At 49.9% G+C, this 23,124-nt stretch overlaps 1 protein-coding gene across 1 annotated transcript in view; it reads right to left on the minus strand.

Annotated features, from left to right (window-relative positions):
* Window positions 1–23,124, minus strand: part of si:dkey-205h13.2 — a 367,663-nt gene that overhangs the window by 343,846 nt on the left and 693 nt on the right. The window lies entirely within an intron of this gene.

The following is a 23,124-nucleotide window of genomic DNA, read 5'->3' on the forward strand; positions in this document are numbered from 1 at the left end:
GTACAGAAGCACAGAGTCGGGCCACCCAACAGTCCAGAGAGACGATGCCGAAAGAAAACATGCAGATTTTGACTCCAGAAGAGGAGCACCTGGAGCCCAGAGAGACAACGCCAAAAGAAAACATGCAGATTTTGACTCCAGAAGAGGAGCACCTGGAGTCCACAGAGACAATGCCGAAAGAAACCATGCAGATTCTGACTCCAGAAGAGGAGCACCTGGAGTCCAGAGACATCAAACAAAAAGAAACCATGCAGATTTTGACTCCAGAAGAGGAGCACCTGGAGTCCAGTGAGATAACATCAACAGAAATCATGAAGATTTTAACTCCAGAAGCGGAGCACCAAGAGTCTAGAGAAACCACGTCAACTGAAATCATGCAGATTTGGACTCCAGAAGAGGAGCGCCGAGAGTCCACAGACACCGCGTCAAATGTAATCAAGAAGACTTTGACTCCGGAAGACGAGCACCAAGAAAGCAAAGATGCGGAATCCAATTCTCCACAACTGATTGATGTCACCTGCACCGATGCAACATCAGATCATTCGCACCACTCGCGAGAAGACGAGCACCAAAAAAGCAAAGATGCGGAATCCAATTCTCCACAACTGATTGATGTCACCTGCACCGATGCAACATCAGATTATTCGCACCACTCGCGAGACGGAATGCTCAATGACTCAAATTATCCACTCGGGACACTCATAGAGTATAACAAGAAAAACAAAAGTCAAAAGAAACACAGCAAGAACAAAAACAACATGAAGCGCGACAAGACCAACAACAATAGCAAGAAGCACAGCAGAAACGAGAACGACAACAGCAAGAAGAAAAGCAACATGAAGCGCGACAAGACAAACAACAATAGCAAGAAGCACAGCAGAAACGAGAACGACAACAGCAAGAATAAAAGCAACATGAAGCGCAACAAGACAAACAACAACGTCAGGCACAAAGATAGCGACAACAACAGAGGCAGAAACAACAAGAATGGCAACAAACACAACAAAGTCAGGAGCAAAGATAGTGACAACAACAAAGACGGAAACGACAAAAACAGCGACAAGTACGGCAACGGAAACAACAAAAACAGGAACGACAGAAACAACAGCAATGAAACAACGACTTGTACACAATGGCACTACTTGGCACATGATGGACGATGCCACAGCACACTGCAAAACGATAACAAGACTACAAACATGTCATGGGATGACAACGAATCGCACAAACTCACGTCTGCTCCAGAACAAGCAAGCACACCAGCATCCAAGGCGGATGAGACAATAAATCAACACCACAAGCACAAAAAAAAGTCCATGCCAGTCAACATCAGTGATGTGACCATGCAAACACCTCGGGATGACGCATTGGGTACTTAAGATAACAAGGAACACCAACAACATTCACAGCGGACTTGCAATATCAATATCACCACGTCATCAACAACAAAAAGAAAAAAAAAAAAGCTCTGAACAAATTCATCAAGTTTGGACTCATAAATGTGTTTATTAAGTTTGGACATATAAATACATTGGCTTTGTTAACTAAGGCAATAGCATCATCACTTGTATAGATACGCATATCATAAGTTACTGTTTTGTATAATTTTCCTTAATGATGTACAGAAACTATGTAATGAGAAAGAGGGGGATGTGGTGATCGTAGATTGACTAGATACAAAAACAACAGAGCAAACACGAGCGGGAGAGCTATAAATACACTGGGACAGGATGTACAATTTTCTTTAACGATGTTCAGAAAATATGTTAAGAGAAAAAGGGGGATGTGGTGATCACAAGTTAACCAGATGCAACACAACTGAGCGACCACTAGAGGGAGCACGGGAGAGCCATATAAATAGATCAGGACAGGAAGTGAGGACACTCTACACAGCAGGCAAAGGCTGGGAGCTGTGGACACAGCAGCAGATATAGCACTGAAGGTAGCCGTACGTAGAGCTCTGAAGAATGAACGAACTCACAATAAAGCATCTTCTCCACATTTGAGACTGCGAGCTTTATTAAGACACGAGGAACAACACACAGTCAGGAAGACCCGGTACTGTGCAATCTGATTGACCATATCAGATATGCGTGGGAGCGGGTACACGTCGAGCTGCGTGTACCGATTGATGGTCTGGCTGTAGTCCACGACCATTCTGTGTTTCTCTCTAGTTTTAACTACTACCACTTGAGCTCTCCAGGGGCTGTTTCTGGCCTAGATGGTGCCTTCCCGAAGCAACCACTGGACTTCGGACCTGATAAACGTCCTGTCCTGGGTACTGTACCGTCTGTTCCTGGTGGCGACGGGTTTGCAATCCGGGGTTAGATTTGCGAAAAGGGAAGGCAGATCGACCTTTAGGGTCGCGTGGCCGCACACAGAAAGGGGTGGTAGGGGCCTGCCGAATTTCAGGGTTAGGCTCTGGAGGTTACATTGGAAGTCCGAGAAGGCCGAGTAGCAGGGCAGCGCGAGGTTAGGGAGGATGTAGAGGCGAAAGCCACTGAATTCTACGCCCTAGACCGTGTGTGTGACTATACAGTACCCCCCGGATCGCCACGGAATGGGATCCAGAGGCCAGGGAGATTCTTTGATTGGGGGGGTGTACCACGAGGGAGCAGCGCCTTACCGTTTCCAGGTGGATGAAGCTTTCGGTTCTCCCGGAATCCAGCAGGCAAGAGGTCACGTGTCCATCAATTTTAACGCTGGTCGATGCGGTGGTCAGGTTGTGCGGGCGAGACTGGTCGATGATCACCGAGGCGAGTCGTGGCGGTCATTGCTGGTGATGGATGATGGGGTGCCTGGGGGGCACGGGTCTTGCAACGATGGTGGTGCCCATTGTGGTAGTATGACTCGGGGTATTATGGTACCTGGGAGTGTGAACTGCCATTGGTGCAGAGGACTCGCTGCCCATTGCCCCAGGTATCGTGTGCCTCTTATCCCTATTGGATAAGAGGAAGGTAGCTCCACCTATGAGGCAGGGTATAAGAACCCGTGTTCCCAGAAGCCAGCCATTTTCCTGTACGTTTGCTGTCGGGCTCACTTCTTGCTAATTAAAGCCTTTCGTTCAGACTTCACCTACGTTTCGTGTCCATTGAGTGTGCATCAATTCAATTAGCAAGATTTTAAAGGATGGAGCTTCGCATCTAGCCGGAGTGTCTTTGACTCAGCCCGGACGCAGCAAATGCCACAGCCGCATTTAAGCACTGGCTGGCTTCCTTCAATAGTTACCTGAGTACAGCCGAAACCGTCCCGACGAGGGAACAGAAATTGCACATCCTCCACTCGTGCGTCGGCACCGCCGTGTACACGCTCTTAGAGGACACGACAGACTACGACGTGGCTAGGACTTACTTAAAGGATATTTCATACGGCCGGTTAACCAAATCTACGCTCAGCACTTACTAGCCACAAGGCAGCAGATACCTGGTGAGTCTCTGGACGTATTTTATCGTGCCCTCCTCGTGCTGGGGAGGAACTGCGGCTGCCCACAGGTGTCTGTTGCTGAGAATACCGAACTTCTGATCCGTGACGCCTTCATTGCTGGTATGCAGTCCTCGCAGATCCGCCAAAGACTGCTGGAGAGAGAAACTTTAAGCCTCACGGAGGCACGGGCCCTCGCCTCCTCCCTGGACGTTGTGAATCGTAACACCCGCGCGTACGCCCCCGACCGCATGGTGGCCCCCTGGACAGCGTGGAACTCGACCTGTCTCACCCCCCCGGGCCTGCGCCGCAGGGTGCCCCGAAAAATCCGCAGGGCCCCGCTGCTATTTCTGTGGCCAGGCAAAGCACCCCCGTCAGCGCTGCCCGGCCCATTCCACAACCTGCAAGGGCTGCAGTAAGAAGGGCCACTTTGTGGCCGTTTACCAGTCTAAAGCGGTCACTGCGGTCCCAAGCAGCGACCGCGGGTCCTCCCCCCCCCCCCCCACTCGCCTCAGTGTGGCCCGCGGACCTCGCTGCCCCCACCTCCCACCGCCACGTGTGATCCCCAGGCACCGCCATTTTGGACCCCCGACTCCACGTGCGGGGAACGGGCGCCGCCATTTTGTCCACCCCCACAATGTGCGGCCGATGGGTGCCGCCATCTTGGATCGTTTCCGAGGCCCCAGCGGGTGACTACTCCCTGCCTGATGATGACTCTGAATATCTCCCACGACTCGCCTCAGTCACATTGGACCAGTCGCAGCCTCGTACCCTCTGCACAGCGACCACGAAGATTCTGCTCAACGGCCACGAGACAAGCTGCCTGCTGGACACCGGGAGCACAGAGAGTTTCATCCACCTCGCCACGGTAAGACGCTGCGCTCTTCCTGTTTACCCGGTTAAGCAAAAAATCGCTCTGGCCTCCGGTTCTCACTCGGTACAGATCACGGGGTGCTGCATAGCGGACTTCACGGTCCAAGGGAGGGAGTTTAAAAACTACAAGCTATTCATCCTCCCTCACCTCTGCGCGGCAGCACTCCTGGGGTTAGACTTCCAGTGTAACCTCCAGAACTTAACATTCAAATTCGGCGGCCCTATGCCCCCCTCACTGTTTGCAGCCTTGCGTCCCTCAAGGTCGATCCCCCGTCCTTGTTTGCAAACCCGTCGCCACCAGGAGCAGACGGTACAGTGCCCAGGACCGGACCTTCATCAGGCCCGAGGTCCAGTGGCTTCTTAAGGAAGGAATCATCGAGGCTAGCAACAGCCCCTGGCGAGCACAAGTGCTGGTGGTAAAGACCGGGGAGAAGAATAGGATGGTCAGAGACTACAGTCAGACCATCAACAGGTTTACGCAGCTGGATGCGTACCCTCGCCCATGTATTTCAGACCTGGTCAACAGGATCGCGCAGTACAAGGTCTTCTCCACGGTGGACCTCAAGTCCGCCTACTATCAGCTCCCCATCCGCGCGAGTGACCGAAAGTACACTGCGTTCGAAGAGGCTGAGCGGCTTCCCTTCAGTGTCACAAACGGGGTCTTGGTCTTCCAACGAGAGATGGGCCGAATGGTCAACTCATGCAGTTTTCGGGCCACCTTCCCATATCTCGATAACGTCACCATCTGCGGCCACGATCAGCAGGATCACGACACCAACCTCCGAAAATTCCTCCGAACTGTAAAACTCCTGAACCTGACCTACAACAAGGACAAATGCGTGTTTAGTACCGACCGTCTCGCCATCCTCGGCTACGTAGTGCGTAACGGAGTGATCGGCCCCGACCCGGAACGCATGCACCCCCTGATGGAGCTCTCCCTTCCCCACTCCCCCAAAGACCTCAAGCGCTGTTTGGGCTTCTTTTCATTTTACGCCCAGTGGGTCCCCAATTACGCAGACAAAGCCCGTCCCTTCATCCAATCAGCCACGTTCCCCCTGTCGATGGAGGCCCGCCAGGCCTTTAGCCACATCAAAGCAGATATTGCAAAGGCCACGATGCGAGCTATCGATGAGTCCCTCCCCTTCCAGGTCGAGAGCGACGCGTCCGATGTAGCTCTGGCGGCCACCCTCAACCAAGCGGGCAGACCCGTGGCCTTCTTCTCCCGTACCCTCCACGCTTCCAAAATCCGCCACTCTTCGGTCAAGAAGGAAGCACAGGCCATAGTAGAAGCTGTGCGACATTGGAGGCACTATCTGGCCGGCAGTAGGTTCACCCTCCTCACAGACCAACGGTCAGTGGCCTTCATGTTCGATAGCGCACAGAAGACCGCCTTCGAACCCTCCTCGTGGACCTCTGCCACCCGGGAGTCACCCGCTTCTCCCACTTTATAAAGACCCGCAACCTGCCCTACTCCATCGAGGAGGTCAGGACAGCAACGAGGGAATGCCACATTTGCGCGGAGTGCAAACCGCACTTCTACCGCCCCGAACAATAGCATCTGATAAAGGCTTCCCGCCCCTTTCAACGTCTCAGCATGGACTTCAAAGGTCCCCCCCCACCAACCGCAACACGTACTTCCTCAATGTGATTGACGAGTACTCCCGCTTCCCGTTCGCCATCCCCTGCCCCGACATGACCACAACCACCATCATTAAAGCCCTACACACCATTTTCTCCCTGTTCGGATTCCCCGCTTACATTCATAGCGATAGGAGGTCCTCCTTTATGAGTGACGAGCTGTGTCAATTCCTGCTCAGCAGGGACATCACCTCTAGCAGGACGACCAGTTACAACCCCAGGGGTAATGGACAGGTCGAGAGGGAGAACGGTACGGTCTGGAAGACCATCCTGCTGGCCCTACGGTCCAGAAATCTCCCAGTTTCCCGCTGGCAAGAGGTCCTCCCAGACGCCCTCCATTCAATCCTTCTCTGTACGTCCACTAACCAAACGCCTCACAAACGCCTTCTTGTTTTTCCCAGGAAGTCTTCCTCAGGGACCCCGCTCCCGACCTGGCTGGCTACGCCCCCGGGGACATCCTGCTCCGGAAACACGTGCGGGTGCACAAGTTGGACCCATTGGTCGAGAGGGTCCAGCTGCTCCACGCGAACCCGCAGTACGCGTATGTGGAGTATCCCGACAGCCGACAGGACACGGTCTCCCTACGGGACCTGGCACCCGCCGGATCCTGGCCACCCGCCCCACCGACACCTTTACACGTGCTGCCTAGTGGAGTGGACGCCCCTCCCCCGGCCTGCCCCCTGCTAGCTCCGACTAGGGGTACGGACGCAGCCGCAAGAATAGGATCATCGCTCCCGGAGTCACGGATGACCACCACTCCAACGTCGCCAGCACAGCTCCGCAGGTCACACAGGACGTCCAAGGCACCCGATCGGCTGATCGAATCCATGTGAACTGTTGATGGATTCTTGTTTTTGCTTGTTCTCTATTTTCTTTCCATTCTCCAAACTGTACACAGTTACTGTGTATTGACCCAACCCTGTAAATAGTTGCGGGCCAGTGGGCAGCCACCAGTGAAAAGGTACGATCCAACATCTCTAGCCATACTACCAGTCTCTTATATACTCGCACGGGACACCCCTCCCCCCATGTCCGCATTCCCCGTACGCCTCTCCCCCCAGGTTCCTTTCTCAACAAGGGGTGAATGTGGTAGTATGACTAGGGGTATTACGGTACCTGGGAGTGTGAGCTGCCAGTGGTGCAGAGGACTCGCTGCCCATTGGCCCAGATATCGTGTGCCTCTTATCCCTATTGGCTAAGAGGAAGGTAGCTCCGCCTACGAGGTGGGGTATAAGAACCCGTGTTCCCCGGCAGCCAGCCATTTGCCTGTACATCTGCTGCTGGGCTCGCTTCTTACTAATTAAAGCCTTTCGTTCAGACTTCACCTACGTTTCGTGCCCATTGATTGTGCATCACCCATGTGCCGTGGAGGAGATAAGATGGCGGTGCCTGCAGATCCTGGGGAGGACAAAATGGCGGCGCCCATGGGCCGCACGTGGCGGGATTTGAGAAAGGTGGCGGTGCGCATGGGCCGCACGTGTTCCGTGGAGGGGAAGATGGCGGTGCCCACTGGCCGCGCTTGGTCTGAGGGGTAGAAGATGGCGGCGCCCACTGGCCGCGTGTGGTCCGGGGAGGTGAAGATGGCAGCACCCATTGTGCGTAAGCAAGGGGGTGGGGGCGATAGCGGTGACTGAGCAAGCCTGGCACACCGCGGTGAAGTGCCCCTTCTTGCCGCAAGCCTTACAAAGGGCAGCACGGGCCGGGCAGCGTTGGCGGGGGTGTTTTTGCTGGCCGCAAAAGTAACATCGGGGACCCCCGGGGTTGGCTGGCTGGCACGTGGTGCAGGCATAGTGGCTGGGTAAGTCCCCCGCTGGGGCGGCCGTCTGTGGGTCCACAATGCTTAGGAGGGGGTGCGCGGCTGGGCGTGTAGGCCTGAATGTTACGTGAGGCGACCGTCATAGATAGCGCTAGCTTCTTTGTCTCTGCGGGATCGAGCATGGCACCTTCTAAACGTCGCTGGCATTTGACGCCCGACCCAATCCCCGTAACAAAAGCGTCCCGCATAAGGAGGTTAGAATGTTCCGTGGCCGTAATGGCCTGACAGTCACAGTCCCGACTAGTGGGATTAGGGCCCGCCAGACAGACTCACTAGGGAGCTGACAGCGAGTGGAGAGTACGTGTCTGGCAAAGAGCGTGTTCGTCCGCTGGGCGTAATTTTCTTTAAGTAGCACCATGGCTTTGTCTTAGTTCGGCACATCCTGGATCAGAGGAAGGACGTTGGAAAAGGGTCTGGTGCAGACCTGATGTATGCCTCGAAACAAGCTAGCCAGTGCTGAAAGTCCTTTTTGGCATTGCTTGATTGCGGACCCAGCCGCAGGCGATCCGGCTTGATATGGAGGTCCATCTTCTGAAAGTCTTAGAGCAATAAATCGATGCATGATCAATTGGACAAAGACGAGAGTTGAATACAACTGAGGCTTTATTGCTCAAACAGCTGGCGAAATGGCTGCTGTACGGAGGACACACATATTTATACTCCACCTACTGGGTGGAGTCAGCAGGCAGGGACTACCGCTGTACCTGTAGTAGAGGGTCTTACTGTACATCACCTAATATAGGCACAACAGTGGTTTACCACACTACCCTAATCAACATTATTTGGTTACCTCTTCAAAAAACTCAATGAAATTTCATGTCTCACTATGAAGGAGCTATGAGCCTGTACTCCTTGTGGATCAAACAATAGTCTAACTCAGCCTTATTTATATTTAATGACCCAGCCTTCACTGTTCTCTGTGCAAGAGAATCCCAAAGATTAACAATTTGAGCTTTGAATATACTTAATAAGGAGCATACACATCCTCCTAAGTGAAGGAATTTCTCCTAATCTCTGTCTGAAATGATCAGCCTCTTCTCTTGAGACTGTGTCCCAGATACCTCAGTCAGGGAAATAACTTCTAGTTGTCTACTGTAGAGTTTGGGTTTTGAAATACAATCACTACTCCATGACCTACTAGTCTTGCCATAGTCATGTAACCGATCCCATGAGGAATTCCCTGCAGGTAACCATGATACATTCAGTTCAATAAAGACACCACACTTGAAAGACTGTAGTTTTTGAGCTTGTAGCATGGTGTCAGAAGTAGCGCTAAGATTGAGTTTTGAAAAGCTGGAAGGGAAGCCACAGCTACTGAAAGAGGAACGCTGAAAGGTTATAACCACTGTTATCTATTGAAAAATTAACAAAGACAAGGAAAAAGCTAACACAAGCTGAAGGCAGCAAATAAAATACTGGATGAGACAAAAATGGCTGTAGATTTTCCACTCCCAGCTCATGTCAGAATAAAAGGTGATATGTGGTGGAACTGGCAATTTTTCCACTTGCAATGAAAAAACAATGAGATTTTAATTAATTTAATTCACAAGCCAAAGCCAATACAAGTAGCAATACTTTTAACAATTCTGGGGAGAGACTGCTACTAATTGTATTCCTCCCTAACTCTCTCTGAAGAACAGGAGAAACAAGACAGATATTTTGAAATCCTCAAAGGCACACTTTGAACTCCACGTAATGTAACTGATGAATGGGAGATGTTCAATACTGGGGCTAAAAGTGAAAAAGAGTCCATTGAAAAGTGTGTAACTGCAGTAACACAATTCAGGCAACTAAAGATGACCTCATTAAATTTAGAATTGCTTTAGGCATAAGACAGTGAGAGCAAGTCTATTGAGAGAGGAGAAAATTACTCTCAAGAAAGCGATAAATGTGTGCAAAATTGCGGAGGTTGTAAAAGCTTGTGCACGTGCATGTCCCAAAGGATTTAAATGATGCGCTGAGGAGATCTCACTATCCCATGCCAACCATCAAAGAAATGTTGCCACAATTTGTCAAGGCAAAGATCTTCACCACCCAAGATGCGAAGGATAGTTACTGGCAGCTAAAGCTGGATTAAAGCAGTAGCTCTCTGGATATCAGTCAGGAAATATAGATGGTCCTTTTTTTCCCATGTCCATAGGGTCTATTCCCGAATAGATTTTTTCATCCTGAGCAGGGGATTGATCCCGAAGGTGCAGGATGCAGAATATTCGGCCATAGCGATTTCAGACCATGCTCCGCACTGGGTTGATCTGGAGATGGGGGAGGCGCGGGACCAGTGCCCGCTCTGGCGCCTGGATGTGGGGATGCTGGCTGATGAGGAGGTGTGTAGGAGGGTCCGGGGAAGTATTGAGGGGTATCTTGATACCAACGACACGGGGGAGGTCCGGGTGGGGATGGTCTGGGAGGCTCTGAAAGCAGTGATCCGGGGGGAGCTGATCTCCATCCGGGCCCATAGGGCAAGGAGGGAGAGGAAGGAGAGGGAGAGACTGGTGGGGGAGCTCCTGGATGTGGACAGGAGATACGCGGAGGCACCGGAGGAGGGGTTGCTGGGGGAATGGCGCAGTTTTCAGGCCAAATTTGACTTGTTGACCACCAGAAAGGTGGAGACACAGTGGAGGAGGTCGCAGGGCCCGGTATATGAGTATGGGGAGAAGGCGAGCAGGATGTTGGCGCATCAGCTCCGCAGGCGAGATGCGGCTAGGGAAATTGGTGGAGTGACGGATAGGGGTGGGAATGTAGTACAGAAGGGGACAGAAGTAAATGGGGTCTTTAGGGACTTCTACGAGGAACTGTACCGGTCAGAACCTCCGATGGGGAGAGGGGGGATGGAGAGCTTCATGAACAGGCTATGGTTCCCAAGGGTTCAAGAGGAGCTGGTAGAGGGGCTGGGGGTGCCGATAGAGTTGGAGGATCTAGTCAGGGAGATTGGACAAATGCAGTCAGGTAAGGCGCCGGGGCCGGACGGGTTCCCGGTGGAATTTTATAAAAAGTATGCGGATCTGGTGGGCCCCCTGTGGTGCGAGCCTTCAATGAGGCATGGGGGGGGGGGGGCTTTGCCCCCGACGATGTCGCGGGCACTGATCTCTCTGATCCTGAAGCGGTATAAGGACCCCTTGCAGTGTGGATCATACAGGCCTATCTCGCTCCTCAATGTTGACGCTAAGTTGCTGGCGAACATCCTGGCCACCAGGATAGAGGACTGTGTGCCAGGGGTGATACACGAGGATCAGACAGGATTTGTCAAGGGACGGCAGCTCAACACGAATGTGCGGAGACTGCTAAATGTTATTATGATGCCGGCAGTGGAGGGGGAGGCGGAGATAGTGGTGGCGCTGGATGCGGAGAAAGCGTTTGATAGAGTTGAGTGGGGGTACCTGTGGGAGGTGCTGGAGCGGTTCGGATTCGGGGAGGGATTCATCAAATGGGTGAGGCTGCTCTACGCGGCTCCGATGGCAAGTGTAGTTACCAATGGAAGATCGGAGTACTTTAGGCTCTACCGTGGGACCAGGCAGGGGTGCCCCCTGTCCCCCTTGCTCTTTGCACTGGCGATTGAACCTTTGGCTATGGCGTTGAGGGAGTCAGGGAGATGGAGGGGTCTGGTGCGGGGTGGGTAGGAACATTGTGTATCGCTGTATGCGGACGACCTGCTGTTGTATGTGGCGGATCCAGAAGGGGGAATGCCGGGGGTGATGGAGCTGTTAGCGGAATTTGGGGGCTTCTCGGGCTATAAGTTAAATTTAGGCAAGAGTGAGGTATTTGTAGTACACCCGGGTGATCAGGAGGAGGGAATTGGGAGACTCCCATTTAAGAGGCCAGTGAAGAGTTTCAGATACCTGGGGGTGCAGGTGGCCAGGTGTTGGGGGACTCTCCATAAGCTTAATTTTACCAGGCTGGTGGAGCAGATGGAGGAGGAATTTAAAAGGTGGGACATGGTGCCGCTATCGTTGGCGGGTAGAGTGCAGTCCGTCAAAATGACAGTTCTCCCGAGGTTCTTGTTCCTTTTTCAGTCTTTGCCCATCTTTATCCCTAGGGCCTTTTTTAAAAGGGTGACTAGCAGCATCATGAGCTTTGTTTGGGCGCATGGGACCCCGAGGGTGAAGAGGGTCTTCTTGGAGCGGGGTAGAGATGGGGGGGGGGGCTGGCGTTACCCAATCTCTCGGGGTATTATTGGGCGGCCAATGTGTCGATGGTGCGCAAGTGGGTAATGGAGGGGGAGGGGGCAGCATGGAAACGGATGGAGAGGGCGTCCTGTGGAGATACAAGCCTGGGGGCCCTGGTAACGGCGCCGTGGCCGCTCCCTCCTACGAGGTATACCATGAGTCCGGTGGTGGCGGCTACCCTCAAGATTTGGGGGCAGTGGAGGCGACATAGGGGAGAAGTGGGGGGCTCGATGGAGGCTCCGTTAAGGGGGAACCATAGGTTTGTCCCGGGGAACATTGATGGGTGATTTCAGGGTTGGCACAGAGCGGGCATCAGACAGCTGAGGGACCTGTTTATTGATGGGAGATTTGCGAGCCTGGGGGAGTTGGAGGAGAAATTTGGGCTCCCCCCGGGGAACATGTTCAGGTATCTGCAGGTAAAGGCATTTGCTAGGCGGCAGGTGGAGGGATTCCCTTCGCTTCCCGCGAGGGGGGTGAGCAACAGGGTGCTTTCGGGGTCTGGGTCGGAGAGGGGAAGATATCTGATATCTACAAGGTTATGCAGGAGGCGGAGGAGGCGTCAGTAGAGGAGCTGAAAGCTAAGTGGGAGGGGGAACTGAGGGAACAGATCGAAGACGGGACATGGGCTGATGCCCTGGAGAGGGTTAATTCTTCCTCCTCGTGTGCGCGGCTTAGCCTCATCCAATTCAAGGTGCTGTACCGGGCCCACATGACTGGGACGAGGATGAGTAGGTTCTTTGGGGGTGAAGACAGGTGTGTCAGGTGCTCGGAGAGTCCAGCGAACCATGCCCATATGTTCTGGGCATGCCCGGCACTGGAGGAGTTCTGGAAGGAGGTGGCGAGGACGGTGTCGAGGGTGGTGGGATCCAGGGTCAAGCCAGGATGGGGACTCGCGATTTTTGGGGTTGGGGTGGAGCCGGGAGTGCAGGAGGCGAAAGAGGCCGGTGTGCAGGCCTTTGCGTCCCTAGTAGCCCGGCGAAGGATCTTGCTACAATGGAAGGATGCGAGGTCCCCAGGCGTGGAGACCTGGATCAATGACATGGCGGGTTTCATTAAGCGAGAGAAGGTCAAATTCGCCCTGAGAGGGTCGGTACAAGGGTTCTTTAGGCGGTGGCAACCTTTCCTCGACTTTCTGGCTCAACGATAGGGTACGGGGACAGTAGCAACCCGGGGGGGGAGGGGAGGGAAAAGGGGGGGGAACGATGACTATGTTTGTTTATTTAATTTTAATTTATTTTTAAGTTCTTTTGTTCATTGGGGTTGGGGGGATGTGGGATGTGATACATGCGTCGATACGGTCTGGGGGTGTTACAGTTATTATGGGTTATTTTGTGGCATTTCATTGTTTGTCGTTATGTTTTATATTTTCTGTAAAAAATTCCAATAAAAATTATATTAAAAAAAAAGGAAATATAGATGGTCACGGGATTTTCACAGCTCCAGAAGAATATCAGAGAGCATGAGATAGTCGGTGATCTTCCCAGAGTAGAAGCTATACTGAATGACCTACTAGTCTATGAATGTAGAGAATGGCTATTGCAGAAAATACGGAGGCTGGGGATTGAGGGTGATTTAGAGATGTGGATCAGAAATTGGCTAGTTGAAAGAAGACAGAGAGTGGTAGTTGATGGGAAATGTTCAGAATGGAGTTCAGTTACGAGTGGCGTACCACAAGGATCTGTTCTGGGGCCGTTGCTGTTTGTCATTTTTATAAATGACCTAGAGGAGGGCGCAGAAGGATGGGTGAGTAAATTTGCAGACGACACTAAAGTCGGTGGAGTTGTAGACAGTGCGGAAGGATGTTGCAGGTTACAGAGGGACATAGATAAGCTGCAGAGCTGGGCTGAGAGGTGGCAAATGGAGTTTAATGTGGAGAAGTGTGAGGTGATTCACTTTGGAAAGAATAACAGGAATGCGGAATATTTGGCTAATGGTAAAATTCTTGGCAGTGTGGATGAGCAGAGGGATCTCGGTGTCCATGTACATAGATCCCTGAAAGTTGCCACCCAGGTTGATAATGTTGTGAAGAAGGCCTATGGTGTGTTGGCCTTTATTGGTAGAGGGATTGAGTTCCGGAGCCATCAGGTCATGTTGCAGTTGTACAAAACTCTAGTACGGCCGCATTTGGAGTATTGCATACAGTTCTGGTCGCCTCATTATAGGAAGGACGTGGAAGCTTTGGAACGGGTGCAGAGGAGATTTACCAGGATGTTGCCTGGTATGGAGGGAAAATCTTATGAGGAAAGGCTGATGGACTTGAGGTTGTTTTCGTTAGAGAGAAGAAGGTTAAGAGGTGACTTAATAGAGGCATACAAAATGATCAGAGGGTTAGATAGGGTGGACAGCGAGAGCCTTCTCCCGCGGATGGAGGTGGCTAGCACAAGGGGACATAGCCTTAAATTGAGGGGTAATAGATATAGGACAGAGGTCAGAGGTGGGTTTTTTACGCAAAGAGTGGTGAGGCCGTGGAATGCCCTACCTGCAACAGTAGTGAACTCGCCAACATTGAGGGCATTTAAAAGTTTATTGGATAAGCATATGGATGATAAGGGCATAGTGTAGGTTAGATGGCCATTAGTTTTTTTCCATGTCGGTGCAACATCGAGGGCCGAAGGGCCTGTACTGCGCTGAATCGTTCTATGTCCTATGTTCTAGATGTAATTGAAAATGTCACAACGAACTATTGTCAGAATTTAATATGACGACTAGAGAAAGCTCGCCCAAAAAACCTGAAGCTGAACAAGAAAAATCTCTAATTAAAGATGTCTGAAATCAAATACATAGAACCTGTACTGAAAGCAGGAAGTCATCGCCTAGATTCTGACAAAGTGAGAGCTGTAGCAGCAATGTGAAAGCAGTGCAACAATTTGTTGGATTCATGAACTATTTTGCAAAATGTTTTGCCTAATTTGTCATTGGAAGTGTAAACCATTACATAATTTCATTGCCAAGGCTCTACAGTTGTACTGAGGCACAGAACAAGAAGAGGTGTTCACTAAAAGGAAACAATAGTGATGCCAACACCAGTGCTGAAGGACTATGATGTGAATGACTAAGTCACAAGGCAGTTTGACTGCAGCGAGACAGGTCTTGAAGCAACCCTAATGCAGCAACGACAACCAGTTTGCATCTAGGGCATTAACACAAACTGAACAACGCTATGCTCAAATCAAGAAAGGGTGCCTGGCTAATGTTTTTGCCTGTGAGCATTTTCATCAATACTAGCTTGGGAGAGACAAATTAACAGTGGAGTCTGGCCCCAAGCCGCCACTATCTGCTCCAAAGCTGCAAAGATTGTTATTTTGTTTACAGAGATATCATCTGGACATGACATATAAGCAAGAGAAACAGATATACATCACTGACATGCTATTGAGAACAGTACTGACCATGCAGAAAGTCAAGGATGCTACAACAGAATGTGAAATACTCCAGATTCAACGTGAAGCAGAAGTCCTATGTGTTGTGGAAAACATCAACTCAGCAAGATATATAGGCTAGAATTTGCTGGCATCTAGAACATAGAACAGTACAGCACAGAACAGGCCCTTCGGCCCTCGATGTTGTGCCGAGCAATGATCACCCTACTCAAACCCACGTATCCACCCTATACCCGTAACCCAACAACCCCCCCCCCCCCCCCCCCCCCCCCCTTAACCTTACTTTTAAGGACACTACGGGCAATTTAGCATGGCCAATCCACCTAACCCGCACATCTTTGGACTGTGGGAGGAAACCGGAGCGCCCGGAGGAAACCCACGCACACACGGGGAGGACGTGCAGACTCCGCACAGACAGTGACCCAGCCGGGAACCGAACCTGGGACCCTGGAGCTGTGAAGCATTTATGCTAACCACCATGCTACCGTGCTGCCCCGAGTCATCTGTCATGAGTGGGATCTTCTGGTCTCTACTAAAGTCAATGAATGTTTCAATGACTGACTGCATCTGCTATGGGGGAACCTGCCAAGGTGGGGCTGGAAAAACTAGGACATTGAATCTGATAGACAAGTGGTTGCTCAAATCAAACAAATCACCCAATGAGGTGCAACTATCCAAGTGCTGCAAAAAGTTGCCTTGAAAGGATGGCCTGAGAACATCAAGACATACCTGTGGACAAAAGAGCATCAAGGACATACCTGTGGTCAAAAGAGTTTACCGAATGAATTGACAGCCCAAGATGGAATTTGTAAAAATAGTCATTATTCCTAAGGAGCAGAGAGGAGAGATGCTTACATGCAAGCCATTAAGGAATTTAATTGAGTTTTATCAAGGCAAGAGAAGTGCTTTTCTGGCCAAATATGAGCAATTAAATTAATTACCATGTTGGATAGTGCGGTGCTTATAATAAGTACCAGGCTAAATGAGCAAGAAAGTCTTTGTTGATGCAGGACACCCCAGACAAATGATGGGGAGCTGGGAATAGACATCTTCACTCCAGCAGGAACTGATTATTTTGTCACTGTAGACTACTATTTTGGACACTGGGAGGTAGACCAGCTGGCTTCAGATAGTAAATTGATTGCTTGAACGAACACTTCAGTCATTATGGTATTACAGACATTGCGATGAATTACAATGGCCCTCAATTCACAAGTGAAGAATTTACCCACTTCACAAAGGATTGGGAAATTTAACACTTTACATAATTTCTGCACTATCCGCAGTTGAATGGAAAGGCTGAGGTGGCAGGAAAATCACCAAAGGGGTCATTAATAAATTTTAAAAATCTAGCACAGATCCTCGGTTGGAGAAACATAGATAGATACATAGAAGATAGGATCAAGAGGAGGCCTTTTGGCCCTTCAAGCCTTCCCTGCCATTTATCACGATCACGGCTGATCATCCAACGCAAACACATCAACTGAAGGCATGGAGAGTACTCCAGTCCAAAGACTAATGTCATGTCACATCCAAACCTCCAATCGCAAAAAAGCTCCTGAGGCCAGAGGTACTCACAGGTGTGAGTGAAAAGACAGATGAAACAGCAAAAAGCCACATTTCAATTTGACAAGAAGGCAAAACCATTGCCAGAGGTGAGCATTGGTGAGCCAGTCAGGGTAACTTCAATACTCTTCACAGGAGTCAGCCCAAGTGGTAACTTTGGACATGCTTAGAGCAGCTGTCACTATGATCATATGCGGTGGAAATGAACGACCAAATATACCAGTACAGCAGCAGGAATATATGATCAACTGCAGAAGCAGTGCCTTGCTGCAGGTGGCTGATCAGGAAGATGCACAGAGTACAGAACGACCAGTAACCACAGAAATTCACCAGTCCCAATAACAGAAATGGAACAATAATAAGGCAGCATGGTTGCACAGTGGTTAGCACAGTTGTTTCACATCTCCAAGGTCCCAGGTTCGATTCCCGGCTTGGGGCACTGTCTGTGCGGAGGCTGCATATTCTGCCCGTGTCTGTCCAGGGTTCCTTCGGGTGCTCCGGTTTCCTTCCACAGTCCAAAGATGTGCAGGTTGGTGGATTGGGCATGCTAAATTGCCCTTAGTGTCCAAAAAGGTTAAGTAGGGTTACTGGGTTTTGGGGATAGGGTGGAGGTGTGGGCTTGAGTAGAGTGCTCTTTCCAAGGGTTGGTGCAGACTCGATGGGCCGTATGTCCTCCTTCTGCACTGTAAATTCTATGAACAACATTTACCAGGGCAACAGCAAGTACCACGGAAATGATACTCCTCGATAGAGAACATCAGCCAGATGTATAGCCAATGACAATGGTCTGCAATGATAAAAGGTCTGCATGATTTAACGACTACGAATGCAATTCACGTGTCAAGACTTCTGTAGAGAATGAACAGTTTGTTAATGCATGAGAACAGTCATGCTATGAAATGAAATGAAAATCGCTTATTGTCACGAGTAGGCTTCAATGAAGTTACTGTGAAAAGCCCCTAATCGCCACATTGCGGGGACTTTTCGGGGAGGCTGGTACCAGAATTGAACCGTGGTGCTGGCCTGCCTTGGTCTGCTTTAAAAGCCAGTGATTTAGCCCAGTGTGCTAAACCAGCCCCTAAGGATGGGTAACTTTGGTAACTCACAGTTACATGTGATAGTGTATGCAAAATGTTCTGTTGTTCATTATGGAAAACAGGACATTTGTGTTTTGAAGTGCGTTCATGACTACCTGTCCGATCTGACCATCTAGCTCAGAGGCAGGAACATTACCTATTGGACCACAAATCCTTCTAAATCAATGGTGGGCAAGTGATACACACATAAAGCCAGGGCAAGTAAAGTGAAGTGTGTGCTGATTGCTCACAACATTGACTGTGATGGCCGTGCTCTGTGTCCAAAGTGTGAATATTACATTTGGTTTTACTGTTTTGAAATTGATGATAGTTCTATTAAAATAATAAATATTTAAGCATTTTCTACAAATCGTTGTGAAATATTTAGCATGTATTAAATATATTTAATCTTATTCATGTGTCATGATTAGTGAACAAGCCCAATTTCAATCACGTGGCCCACTGAGAAAAAGTAGCCCACTCACTAGCTTAAGTTGTGTTAAAAGTGGCAATTACCTTCCTGTACCTGCATGCTAACTTTTGGTGTTCCTTGTGTGAGTATACAAGACTCTCTGGACATCGACATTTAGAAGTTTGATGCCTTTTAAAAAGTATTCTGCTTTGCTTTTTGTATTACCAACATGAATAACCTCACACCTCACCACATTATCCTCCATCTACCAGCTTGTTGCCCTGTCACTGAGCCTTTTTATAACTTTGCAGCCTTTCTGTGTCTTCCTCACACTTTGCATTCCCACCTAACATTGCAAACCTGGATGTATGAAATTATCGTGGCATGCATGTACTAATACAGGACAAGCATATGCAAACATGTGAATGAGGACCTGGGGTAAGCAATTCAAACCCTCGAGCCTGCTCCTGCTATTCAATAGGATCATGGCTGATCTGAATATGACCTCAGTGCCACTTTCCTGTTTAGCCCGATATTCTTTCATCTCTTGTTGGTCAAGAACCTATCGACCTCTGCCTTAAGAATATTCAATTATGCTGCCTCTATCACTCTCTGGGGAGGAGTGCTCCACATGCTCACGACCCACTGATTCCGAACCAAAGTTTCCATGACATACAGCTTATAGGTTTCCTTATTATGGGATGTGGGTGTCACGGGCTAGACCATTTCTTCCCCACCTTCATTCGCCCCTTCAGAAGGTGTTTGTTAGCTACTTTCTCCAACTGTTACAGTGTAGTTCTGGTACACCCATTCTGCTATTAGGGACTTTGACCCAGCGGCAGTGAAGGAATGGCCGATGTATTTCCAAATCAGAAGTGAGTCTCCAGGTGGTGGATTCCCATGTGTCTGCTGTCTTTATCCTTTTAAATAGTAATGGTTCTGGGTTTGGAAGTTGCTGCCTAGAATCATAGAATTTACAGTGCAGAAGGAGGCCATTCGGCCCATCAGGTCTGCCCTTAGAAAGAGCACCCTACGCCCACACCTCCACTCTATCCCCGTAACCCCAGTAACTAACCTTTTTGACACTAAGGGGCAATTTAGCATGCCAATCCACCTAACCTGCACATCTTTGGACTGCGGGTGGAAACCGGAGCACCCGGAGGAAAACCACGCAGGCACGGGAAGAAAGTACAAACTTCACACAGACAGTCACTTGAGGCTGGAACTGAACCTGGGGAGAAAGTGCAAACTTCACACAGACAGGCACTCTAGGCTGGAATTGAAGCCGGGCCCTGGAGCTGTGAGGCAGCAGTGCTAACCTCTGTGCCACCGTGCCGCCCTAAGGAGCTTTGGTGTGTTCCTGCAGTGAATCTTGTAGATGGTACAAACGGTCACTATGCATAGCTGATGGAGGGAGTGCATGTTTGTTGATGGGGTGCCAATCAAGCGGACTGTTCTATTCTGGATGTTGTAGAGCTTCTTGAATGTTGCTGGAGCTGCACTCATCCAGGCAAGTGGAGAGTATTGCATTACATTCCTGACCTCTGCTTTGTAGATGGTGGACAGGCTTTGGGGAGTCTAGAGGTGAAATAGTCATCACAGGATTCCTATCCTCTGACGTGATTGTTTAGCTTCAGTATTTATATGGCTAGTCCAATTCAGTTTCTGGTCAATGGTAACCCCAGGGATGTTAATAGTGGGGGATTCAGTGAAGGTAATGCCCTTGAATGTTATGGGGTGATGGTTTGATTATCTCTTGTTGTAGATGACATTTGCCAGGCACTTGTATGGTGCAAATGTTACTTGCTACTTGTCAGTCCAAGTCTGGATATTGCTCAGGTCGTTCTGCATTTGGACATGGACTCCTTAAGTATCTGAAGAGTCATGAATGGTGCTGAACATTGTGCAACCATCAACAAACATCCCCACGTCTGACCTTATGATGGAAGAGAGCTCATTGATGAAGCAGCTGAAGATAGTTAAGCCTAGGACACTACCCTGATGAACTCCGACAGTGATGGCTCGGAACTCAGATGATTGACCTCCAACAACTACAACATCTTTCTTTGTGCCAGGCATGACTCCAACCAGCAGAGAGATTTCCCCAAATTCCCATTACTCCAGTTTTGCTAGGTTTCTTGATGTCACACTCAGTCAAATGCTGTGTTGATGTGAAGGGCAGTCGCTCTCAAGCTCTGGGCCCAGAGGGCATTTTACCATTCTTTCCCGCGATACAGCCTTCACTCCATCTCACTGAGGCACTGGCACTGCAGCAGCCATCAATCCGGCTTCCGATATCCATGGTTATTTCAAATCACATAGTAAAATCTCACAAACCTGAATATCACTTCAGATATCTTTCTAGCATCTCAACTTTCTTCTCAGATCTGTCTGTCTTTACTGAACAGTACTCTGTTCTAGTGTCTTTAACCTCAGACTTCTTGTAAACTTCTTTTCATTTCCATAGTTTCCTTAATTAGCTGTTCTTCAGATCTCTGCACTTTTCTTTTTTTTAATAAATTTAATGTACCCAATTAATTTTTTACAATTAAGGAGGCAATTTAGCATGGCCAATGCACCTACCCTGCACATCTTTGGGTTGTGGGAGCGAAACCCACGCAAACACGGGGAGAATGTGCAAACTCCACATGGACAGTGACCCAGAGCCGGGATCGAACCTGGGACCTCAGCGCCGTTGCACTTATTTTCTTAACCATTACTCCATTGTATGGCTTTTCTTCTCGAAACGTTGAGAGAGATGATCCTCTCTAGCCTCATAAACCAACGACAGGTTGAGTATCCCTTATCTGAAATGCTTGAGACGGAGTGTGTATCAGATTTCAGAGTTTTTTGGATTTTGGAATGTGATGTGCATCTGCAGCACGATGGAAACTGAACATGTGTGTGTGTGTTGGGAACTGTGTATGTGCAGCATGAGGCGAACTATGCATGTATGCAACATTGTGATATGCGCATGTGTGCCACATTGGGAACTGCGTATGCGCGGCACGTTGCAAACTGCGCATGTGTGGCCCATTGGAACCTGTGCAGATGTGCTGCGTTGGGAACTATGCATGTGCAGCACATTGGGAACTGCATATGTGTGCCGCGTTGGGACCTGCGCATCACCTGGGGACTTGTGACATCACTTGGCGCTCAAACAAAAGTGCAGATTTTGGAATATGTCAGTTTTCGAGTAAGGGATCTTCAAATCTGTACTTATAGCAGAGCTGTGAGAACTGCCTTCTCTTAATACCTATGTCCAACTGCTATCAAATTAGCTAAACTAAAACTTAAAAGCTACTCTACCTTACAAGGCCTCAGTTGCTAATCAACACCCACATGCTTATGCCTTTTAGTTATTATTCATGCCATAGTTCTCTCTAAGCACAATAGAAACACAGTTGGAACTGAACCAACCCCACACATACAAATAGCTTTGTCCAGCATTAATTTAACCGTGGGCGCGATTCTCCGCTGCCCACGATGGGTCGGAGAATAGCGGGAGTGCGTCCCCGACATTTTTCACGCCCTCCCGCTATTCTCCCTCCCCCCCGCCCCCACGGTCGCCCCACGACACGAATCGCTGCTCGCCGTTTTTTACGGCGAACAGCGATTCTCCCCAGGCCGATGGGCCAAGTTCCCAGGCCTTTACAGCCGTTTTTACGGCAGCAAACACACCTGCTTGCTGCCGTCGTAAAAACGGCCGCAACATGCCAGTTCTGGGCATCCAGGGCCCCGATTGGCACGGCAGTACCACGGCCGTGCCAAGGGGGGCATGGGCCCACAATCGGTGCCCACCGATCGCGGGCAGTGCGTCCGTAACGGACGCACTCTTTCTCCCTCCGCCGCCCCGCAGGATCAGTCCGCGGGGCGGCCGAGGGAGATGACGGCCCCGCGCATGCGCGGGTTGGAGCCGTCCAATCCGCGCATGCGCGGGTGATGTCATCGGGCACGTCAGCTGGCGTGACGCTTGGCGCGCGGACTTAGCGACGGTCGCTAAGCCCGCGATGCCATGCTTCACGGGGCCCCGCTGCTAGCCCCGCCCGGGGGGGGAGAATCGGATCCCGGGAGGGGACGCGGAGGCTGCCGTGAAACACGGCCAGTTTCACGGCAGCCTTTACGACTCGCCGCATTTGCGGAGAATCGCGCCCTGTAGGTTTTACCATTCCAGGCACAGAAAAATTAAAACTATACCGTATTTCTAATGTTTAGCAATACAAATAAATATTAATCCTTTGAAACTACATTTGCTTTCCTAACAGGTCCCACTTGCAACTGATGCCATATTCTTTGGTGAGTGATAAGCAAATTATCCATGTGCAATCCAAGTTTGCATATCAGCTAGCTGAGCTGAGTAACATCATGGCATTATCAGTTGGGAGGCTACTGCTACACGCCAAGGAGGCCCACTGGCATACCTTTCCCATGTTGGTTTCCCTAGCCATGCTAGGGCTGCAATGCACCTCACTTGGAGTGCTTCCAGCTCCAGTGGTGACATCTCCAACATCACTAAAGATTCAAACTTTCAGAATAAAAATCAAAGCTTTAAAACAGATGCAGAAATCAAGATTAGAAGTAGGGAAAACACCTAACAATGTGATTTCAACAAAACATGTTTATATATATAGGCATATAAGGTTATAATCCCCTCCAGGTCAGGAAGCACACGGTCATATGGATGTCTCTGGGCTGGAACAGGTCACCCAACAGCTGACAAATCAGGTTGCATTATTCTTGTGTGGCTTAGAGTGCTCTCAGGGTCAGTTGGAGTCCCAGT

The sequence above is a fragment of the Scyliorhinus canicula genome, chromosome 16 (assembly GCF_902713615.1).
Source record: "Scyliorhinus canicula chromosome 16, sScyCan1.1, whole genome shotgun sequence".
Lineage (NCBI taxonomy): Eukaryota > Metazoa > Chordata > Chondrichthyes > Carcharhiniformes > Scyliorhinidae > Scyliorhinus > Scyliorhinus canicula.